This window comes from Chrysochloris asiatica, unplaced genomic scaffold (genome assembly GCF_000296735.1).
Source record: "Chrysochloris asiatica unplaced genomic scaffold, ChrAsi1.0 scaffold00394, whole genome shotgun sequence".
In the NCBI taxonomy this organism is placed as follows: domain Eukaryota; kingdom Metazoa; phylum Chordata; class Mammalia; order Afrosoricida; family Chrysochloridae; genus Chrysochloris; species Chrysochloris asiatica.
The window spans coordinates 1,042,001-1,051,465 of NW_006408912.1; the positions used below are offsets into that span (position 1 = coordinate 1,042,001).

The window sequence follows — 9,465 nt, forward strand, 5'->3', positions numbered from 1 at the left end:
TTTTTAGGCTTTAACAAATAGAAATTTATTTTCTCACAGTTTAGGAGGCTAGAAGTTTGAATTTTAGGTGCCAGCTCCAGGGAAAGACTGTCTCTCTGTTGGCTGTAGATGAAGGTCTTTGTCTCTTTGAACTTCTGTTCTGGAAGCTCCACTGAAACCTGTCCACCATGGGTGATCCTGCTGGTATTTAAGTATTGTTGTTGTTGTTAAGTACTGTTTAGTCAGTTCTCTTGGTAGCCCCATAGGCACTGTAGGATAAACACTGGATTGCTAACTACAATATTGGTAATTCAAATCTACCAGTTCCTTGGAAATCCTATACAGGTTCACAATGAGTCCAAACTAACTCAACAGCCAGGTAGACAGGTTTCCGTGGCGCTGCCAGACTAAAGCAGACTAGGACAAAGGAGAGGCAGACTACTGCTGAATATTTAGCCACTGAAACCCTTATGAATAGCAGTGGAACATTATCAGATAGAGTGCTGGAAAAAAAGAAACACTATGAAGAGCTGCAGAACATTGTCAGATAACAGTGCTGGAAGATGAGTCCCTCAGTTTGGAAGCCACTCAAAATATGACTGGGAATCAACTGTCTCCTCAAAGTAGAGTTGACCATAATGACTTGACTAGGTCCCACCTGAATTTAGACATCATCTCAAGAACAAATTTGATGCATTAGGCACTAATGACCAAGACCAGACAAGTTGTAGGATGACATCAGAACATCATACAGGAAGAAAGCAAAAGATCATTAAAAAGATTGGAAAGAAGAAAAAATTAAAAATGGATGTCAACAAAGACTCTGAAACTTGCTCTTGAACATAGAGAAGCTAAAGCAAGTGGAATGAATGAGGAAGTAAAAGAATTGAAATGAAATTTTCAAAGGGACATTTGAGAAGACAAAGTCAAATATACAAAGACCTGGAGTTTTGCACTAGGGAAGAACACACTCAGCATTTCTCAAGCCTGAAGAACTGAAGAAAACATTTAAGCCTCGACTTGCTATATTGAAGGATTATATGGGCAATAATCTCATGGTGAGCAGTTCGAAACTACCAGTTGTTCCATGGCAGAAAGATGATGTTTTCTGCTCCCGTAAAGATTTATAGCCTCAGAAACACTGTACAGAGTCGCTATGTCAGAACTGACTCCATAGCACATAACAACAACAACAAAATGGGCAAAATATTGAATGATGCAGAAAGAATCAAAAGAAGGTGAAAGATATACAGAGTCACTGTACCAAAAAGGATTGGTTGATGTTCACCCAGTCTGAGAAGAAGCATCTGATCAAGAACCAATGGTACTGAAAGATGTCCAATCTGCACTGAAGTCATTGGCAACAGGGCTCCAGGAATTGACAGAATGCTGATTAAAGCCTTTCAACAAACTGATGTGACACGGGGGGGTGGGGGGGGCACCCATTCATCTATGCCAAGAAATTTGGAAGACAGCTACCTGGCCAACTGATAGGAAGAGATCCATATCTGTGCTTATTCCAAAGAGAGATGACCCAAAGGAATGTGGAAATCATGAAGCAATGTCATTACTATCACATGCAAGTAAAATGATGCTGAAGATAATTGAAAAATGATTGCAACAGTATATTGACAGGAAACTGCCAGAAATTCAAGCCAGATCAAGAAGAGGATATGGAACTAGGGATATATATCATTGCCGATGTCAGATGGATCTTGGCTGAAAGAAGAGAATATCAGAAAGATGTTTACTTGTACTTTAGGCAAGACTTTCAAATGTATGGTTCATGACAAACTATATATAATATTGCAAAGAATAGGGATTCCAGAATACTTGGTTGTGCTCATGAGGAACCTGTACGTAGACCAAGAGGCAGTTGTTAGAACAGAACAAGGAAATACTGAATGGTTTAAAATCAGGATAGGTATGTACCAGAGCTGTATCCTTTCACCATGCTTATGTGATCTGTATATCAGGAAAATAATCTGAGAATCTGGATTATATGAAGAAGAATGTGTCATCAGGGTTGGAGGAAGACTCATTAACAACTTGCACTTGCAGCTCTTGACAACCTTGCTTGCTGAAAGTGAAGAGGACTTGAAAGATTTATTGATGAAGATCTAATACCATGGCCTTCAGTATGGATTGCACCTTAAAAATCCTCACAACTAGAAGAATAAATAGCAGCATGACAAATGCTGAAAAGATTAAAATTGTCAAAGACTTAATTTTGCTGTAATCTGTAAGCAGCACTCAAGAAATCAAATGACATATTGAATTCGGCAAGATGTCTTTAAAATGTTAAAGAGGAGAGTTGTCAGCTTGAGGATTCAAGTGCACCTGACCCAAGCCACGCTATTTTCAATAATCTCCTATGTATATGAAAGTTGGACAATGAATAAGGAAGACTGTAGAAGAATTGATGCGTTTGAGTTATGGCATTGGAACAGAAAATAGATAGCACCATGAATTTCCAGAACAAACAAATCTGTACTGGAAGAAATACAGCTAGAATGCTCCTTAGAAGTCAGGAAACCCAGACTTCCTCTCTCGTGCTTTGGACATATTGTCAGGAGGGGAGCAGTCCCTGGACAAGGACATTATGCTTTGTAAAGCAAAGGGTCAGTGAGAAGGAGGAAGAACCCCAATGAGATGGATCCGCACAGTGACAGCAGCAATGGGCTCAAGAGTAACAACAACCTTAAGGATGGCACAGGACCAGGCAGTGCTTTGTCTGTTGTACACAGGGTGGCTATGAGTTGGAACCAACTCAATGGCACCTAACAATAACAATTTGAGATAGTCACATCATGCTTTATGTAGGAGAATTAGCATAAAGTCATTTTACTGCACCTTGAAGGAAACGAAGAGTGGAAACTGAACAGACAGTCTTGTTAATTTAGTATCTAGACCTGGAATACAGTACAACATCCATCATCTCATCAAAATTCAATTAAAATGTGGGTTACTGGCCAAAGAAAAGGAGCCTTTTTTTTTCCTTTTTTTTTAGAGACAAGTTCTTGGAACATCACTAGACCCTTAATGGTTCTGTCATTATGGGAGCCAATTTGAAAGGATAGTTTGAGCTTTAGGAAGGCCCCTTATGTTAAGTTAGACCTTTTGCAGTCATATAATTGTAATTAATTTAAAGCATGCTGGCGCTGGTTATGGTAGGCAGGTAAGAAGTTTACTTTAAGGTCTTCTTTACTGCTGACTCCTTCTTCCAAGGACTTTTGATCCAATTTACAAATGTTTTGGATCCTATAGAAGCTTCTGTGATATGGCAGAGAATGTGTAGCAGTGATTATCCACTTAGTCCGGATTCATACTATAACTTAAAAAAAAAAAAGAAATTGTTTGTTAACACATAACCAGACTTCATACAGGGAAGAAGGCAAACCCACAGGTTCCTGTAACAAGATTTGCAGTGTTAAATGCAATTGGGTCTCAAATTATAAGCAGTTAAATGTCCTAATTTGTTCTTTTCTTCCTACAATAATATAATGAGGATAAACTTTGACACACAGCAGCTCTACAAAGAGAAGATTTCTCCTTGTTCATTGTTTCTCAAACTAATCTTCTCTTCTGAAATTTGATTTCTGAAGTGCCTTACAGTCCTTAAGCCAGGTGGCTGCAATGAGTCCACTTTGGAACATTCGTAATCATCTGAAATAAAAGCACACTCTAGAAGCCAGACACACTTAAGACAATCAAAATGGGGTTAGTCACCAAGTAGAAATAACTCTTTTAACCTCTCGCTAACTCTGCCCTTTAGCCTACTCACTCCAGCACCGGTTGCTGAGGGAAATCACCTTGGCTCTGAAATAAGTAGTATGAATTGCTCTGTGTCAAATACTTAAGTGTCCTGATAATACCATTTCCTTTAAATGCTGTCTTGACCCAGTTTGGAGGCTCTGGCTGGAAGCTGGTCTGTTCTCCTTGAAGAGCTGATGAAGTCTACTCTCTAACCATTCTCCTTCTCAGCTCCGCAGGCTCCTAGGTCCCTCTGGTCCCATCCTTATCAGCCCAGGGCTAGGTACCCACCAACTGCTATCCATAGGTTTTCAGAGGCTAATCTCTCAGAAATGGACTGCTGACTCCTTCTTCCAAGTCTGTTCTTAGTCTGCAAGCTCCATTAAAAGCTGTCCACCATGGATGACCCTGATGGTATTTGATACACCAGGGACATAGCTTCCAGCATCACAGTAGCAGTCAAGCCACCATAGTACAACAAAAAAAGTCGATGAATGGGGCTTAGTTGTTATTGTTACATGCCACTGAGTCAGTACCAACTCATAGTGAGTCTATGCACAACAGAATGAAACACTGCCTGGTTCAGCGCCAAACTTCACAATCTGTGCTACTTTTGAGCCCTTTGCTGCTGTCACTGGGCCAGTCCATATTGTAGGGGGTCTTCCTCCATCTTGTTGGGGGTCTTCCTCTTTTTCACTGACCCTCTACTTTACCAAGCATGATGTCTTTTTCCAGGGACTAGTCCCTCTTGATAATATGTCTGAAGTATGACAGACTAAGTTCGGTCACCCTGGCTTCCAAGGAGCATTCTGGCTGTACCTCTGCCAACACAGATGTATTTGTTCTTTTGGCAGTCCATGGTATTTTAATATTCTCCTCCAACACCATAACTGAAATGCATTAATTCTTCTAAGGTCTTCTTTATTCACCATCCAATTTTCATATGCATATTAGGATATTGAAAATACTATGGCTTGGATCAAGTGCACCTTAGTCTTCAAAATGACAACTTTGCTCTTAAACACTTTAAAGAGGTCTTGTACAGCAAATTTGCCTAATCCAATAAGTCATTTGATTTCTTGATTTCTGCTTCCCAGAGTGTTAATGGTTGATCTGAGTAAAATGAAGTCATTGACAACTTCAATCGTTTCTCTATCTATATGGATGTTGCTTATTGGTCCATTGGTAAGATTTCTTTCTTACTATACGTACAATATGTTTTGATTATAAAACTTGGCTCATAATGTGTGCATTGTTTTATATATATTTTTCTTATAACATTTTAAATGTTACTGGTGGAGTGGTGTGTCCTATGCATATTTATCAGCTGCTAACTGTACCCTGAGCATTTTCTGATCCTTGTTGTAACCTGTAAACTTCCCTAGTAAACCTCACAGCTCAGAATTTTGCCTGTATTCTGTGTGGCCATTGTAATGGATTATCAAACCCATCTGAGGAGTAGTGAGGGCTGTGGAAGGAATGGATGATGTTATCTTTTTTGCACTTACCATCTGTCCTTATGGAAATGTATTTCTAAGCATTTGGGTGTCTGAAGTTTGCTCATTCCTTTGGGATCATGGGAACAATGTTACCCAAAGTTTTACAGGATGACTTAGAATATCAGTGCCTTTTATATATTGAGATTATTTTAATAATTAATTTTTTTTTTGGAAAATACAATTGTTTAATGGCTACATGCCATTGTAAGTTTGTACTATATTTTTACCACAAATTTTCTATTATTAAACATTTAGAATGCTTTCAATTCTTTGTCTACATAAATAGCAATGTGAGACAAGGATTACCATTATAACTATTTACTGGATACTGGTTTTCTTTTTGTCTTTTTTTTAAAAAAAGATAAGTTTTAGCTACATAGAAAATCTAAGAGAATATATAAATCACATATTGGACTGAATAAGGAAGCCCAACAGTGCCCAACAAAATTGCTCGATCCAAGAGTAACACAAAAAAAATGAACAGATCCCTGCTGTGGTGCTGCATGATAAGAACTGGACTGCGAACCACAAGGTCAGCAGTTCAAACCCACTGTTGCTCCTCATGAACCCTATCCAGGTTTGCTATGAGTCGAAACTGACTCGGTGGCACTTAACAACAGCAACAATATTCTAATATGCTAACAAATTTCAATAAGAGAATTATAGTCTATAAATTGAATTAGTTTTTATTAATCTTAAAGAGAAACTTTATAGACTCTTGGCTAGTGCTCAAAGTGTTTGTCTATTAATCTAAAGGTTGATGGTTTGAACTCATCCAATAGCACCACAGAAGAAAGGTCTGGCAATCTGCTTTCATAAAGATTATTGTCAAGAAAACCTTATGGAGCATTTCTATCCACCAGGTCACAATCAGTTGGGGGCAGACTCAATAGCAGCTAATACCGACAATCTCCTCAAATTCATATGGAAGAGTAAAGGGTAAAGGGCAAAGGGTAGACATTGCCGGTTTTGAAAACAGAAGGAAATTTGCCCTTCCAGATAACAAGGCTTAATATAGTAATTAAAACAATGTGATACTGGGACAGGGATAGACAAATAAAACAATGTAATGGAATCAATGTTCAGAAACAGATGGTCATATATATGCCAACTCATCTCTACAGAACTTACATTACTGATTGGTTGGAAAAGAATGAGTTATTCAATAAATTGTTGTTGTTCAATGTGGTTGAGTCAGATCTGACTCATAGTTACCTTATATAGAGTTTGTAAGGAGCAGTTGGTGAGTTTGAACCACTGACCTTGTGATTTAAACTGACCTTGCAGCCAAGTGTTTATCGTACTGTACTGCACCGGGACTCCATTCAAGAAATGGACTATCCAAATGGGGAAAAAAAATGAGATCCCTATTTCACTTGATAAAGATTTAAATGTGAAATGAAAAGCTTTAAGAAATTTAGGAAAGTACACAGACTACCCTTATGGCATTGGAATAGGGAAGAATTTAATAAAGGAGACACAAGTAGCACAAAACATAGTAAAAAATTCGTATAGTTATTGTGCTAAATTTTAACAATGGGCTGATGAAAAACATGATAAGCAAAGTTTAAAAGACAAGGCCACAGGCACTTGCAAAGGCATTTTCAGTGCAAGTAACTGATAATGATTTGTTGTTGTTGTTGTTAGGTGCCATCGAGTCAGTACCAACTTGTAGCAACCCTGTGAACAACAGAATTAAACACTGCCCAGTCCTGAGCTAACCTCACAATTGTTGCCACTCTTGAGCCCATTGATGCTGCCACTTTGCCAGTCCATCTTGCTAGGGTCTTCCTCTTTTTCTCTGACCCTCCACCTTACCAAACATGATATCCTTCTTCAGCTACTGGTCCCTCCTGATAATATGTCCAAAGCATGAGAAACGAAGTTTGGCCATCCTGGCCTCTAAGGAGCACTCTAGCTGTACTTCTTCCAACACAGATCTGTTGGTTCTTTTGGCAGCCCATGGCACTTTCAATATTCTCCTCCAGCACCATAACTCAAAAGCATCAATTCTTTTATGGTCTTCCTTATAACAATTTAGGATGTAGGATATTTACAAAACCTCCACAAATCAATTCAATAGAAACATTGGCAAAGGACATAAACAGGCATTCACAGATGTGGAAACTGGGCTATGCAATATTGATATGAAAATAAACTCAGCTCAGCCTCTTCAGTATTCATGGGAATGCAAACTAAAACAATGAAATATCATTTCCCTTCCACTGTTTTTAGGTGCTGTGGAGTAGATTCTGACTCACAGTGACCCTGTATAGGCTTTCTGAGACTGTAAATATTTGCAGCAGTAGAAAGCTTCATCTTTCTCTCATGGAGCAGCTGGTGGGCTCGAACTGCTGACCTTGTTATCCTACAGAGCCACCGCAAAAATAAATTCCAACATACTAATTTTAGATAAAATGTGAGGAAATCAGAACTTGTATACATTGTTGGAACACTTGGGAGAGTCACTTTAGAAAGCAGTTTGTCAATATCTAGAGAAGGCTGAATGTAGTCACAACAAAACAGAACTTATAAAGCACTGTTAAATAAATTATAAGCAAAAAATGGTACTCTGATCACCTTGATAGAATCCCTCTCCCCCTTGCCCAGAGGTAAGAACTACCCGCAATTTTGTCTGCATTAGTTCTTTGTTTTGCTTTATTGTTTTGCCACATATTGTGTATCCCAGAGTATAGTAATTGGTTTTTGATTGTCTTTGAACTTTATATAATGCTACCATATTGTATGTAATCTTGTGTGTCTTGTTTTAAAGTTATTTTTGTGTGATTCATCTAAATGTAAGTGTCTATGCTGCAGCTCATTCATTACATTATTAAAATGGTATTGTTGTTGTTGTTGTTTTGGGCATCATCAAGTGGTACTGACTATAGCAACCCTATGCACAACAGAATGATGGTATAGACCACAATTTATAACCAAGCAGTGCTTTGTGGTGGACATTCTGGAACATGTCTGCTGGAACGTGTAAAACATTTTTGAGTTTCTCTACAGCAGAGGTGGGGAACCTTTGGCCCACGAGCCATATGGTGATGATGGTGGTTGTGTGCTGTGAAGTCGGTTCCAACTCATAGTGAACCTGTATAGGGTTTCTGAGGCTGTAAATCTTCATGAGAGCAGAAAGCCTCATCTTTCTACTGCAGAGCAGCTGGTAGTTTTGAACTGCTGACCTTGAGGTTCGTAGCCCGATTCGTAACCACTACGATACCAGAGCTCCTACGGGCTGTATAAAGGCCTCAGAATCATTTGGTCTGGCCCTGCCAAGGCAACCACAGTTTCAGCTATTCCATTGTTGTTGTTAAATGCCGTCACGTCAGTTCGGACTCATAATGAATGACCTTATATAGAGTTTCCGAGGAGCAGCTGGTGAGTTTGAACTGCCGACCTTGTGATTCAGATGACCTTGCGATCCAGTGCTTATCCTACAGCGTCATACCAGGACTCCAGTCATCATGTTGTTGTTGTTAAGTACTGTGGAGTTGGTTCCGACTCATAGTGACCCTGCACAGGGCTTCCGAGGCTGTGTCTGACCAAATATAGCAGACGAATTTTTAAGCTGATAATTTTGTATGGCCTGGGAATGATGTTGCTACTAAAAATGGCCCTTGGCAGAACAAGGTTCCCCACCCCTGCTCTAGAGTTTAAGTTCCTGTTGTACCACATCCTCACTAACAGTTGTTCTCATCAGGGGCTTAAGTGTTTACCACCAGTTTGGTGGGTGTAAAGGAACCCCGATGGCAGAGTGGGTTAAGTGTTGTGCTAACTGCAAGGTGAGTGCTTCAAATCCACCATCCTGCTTCACAGGAGACAGATAAGACTGTTTGATCTCATAAAGATTTATAGTCTTGGAAACCCTATGGGGCAGCTCTGTTCTGTCTTATAGGGTCAGTATGACAACTGTGGGTTTAGGGTGGGTAACACTGGTACCTTATAATGATTGTGATTTTGTAAAATCCACTGCTGTCTAGATGATTCCAGAAAACTCACAGTGATTCCAAGGCTGTTTATAAATCTTCACTGGAACAAAAAGCCTCATCTTTCTCACAAGGAGCATATGCTGGTTTTGAACTACAGATCTTGCCATTAGCAGTCCAGTTCTTATCCTACAGTGCAAACAGGACTCCTTATAAAGTTATAGATATTTTGTGGTTTTTTTCACTATTCATATTTTCTCTTATATGAAATGCTTATTCATGTCTTCTGCCCATTTTTTTTT

The 9,465-nt window shown here is 39.1% G+C and overlaps 1 pseudogene; it reads right to left on the bottom strand.

Moving 5' to 3' along the window:
• Positions 1-6,192, bottom strand: part of LOC102814691 — a 35,301-nt pseudogene extending 29,109 nt beyond the window's left edge.
• Positions 6,193-9,465: the final 3,273 nt, after the last annotated feature.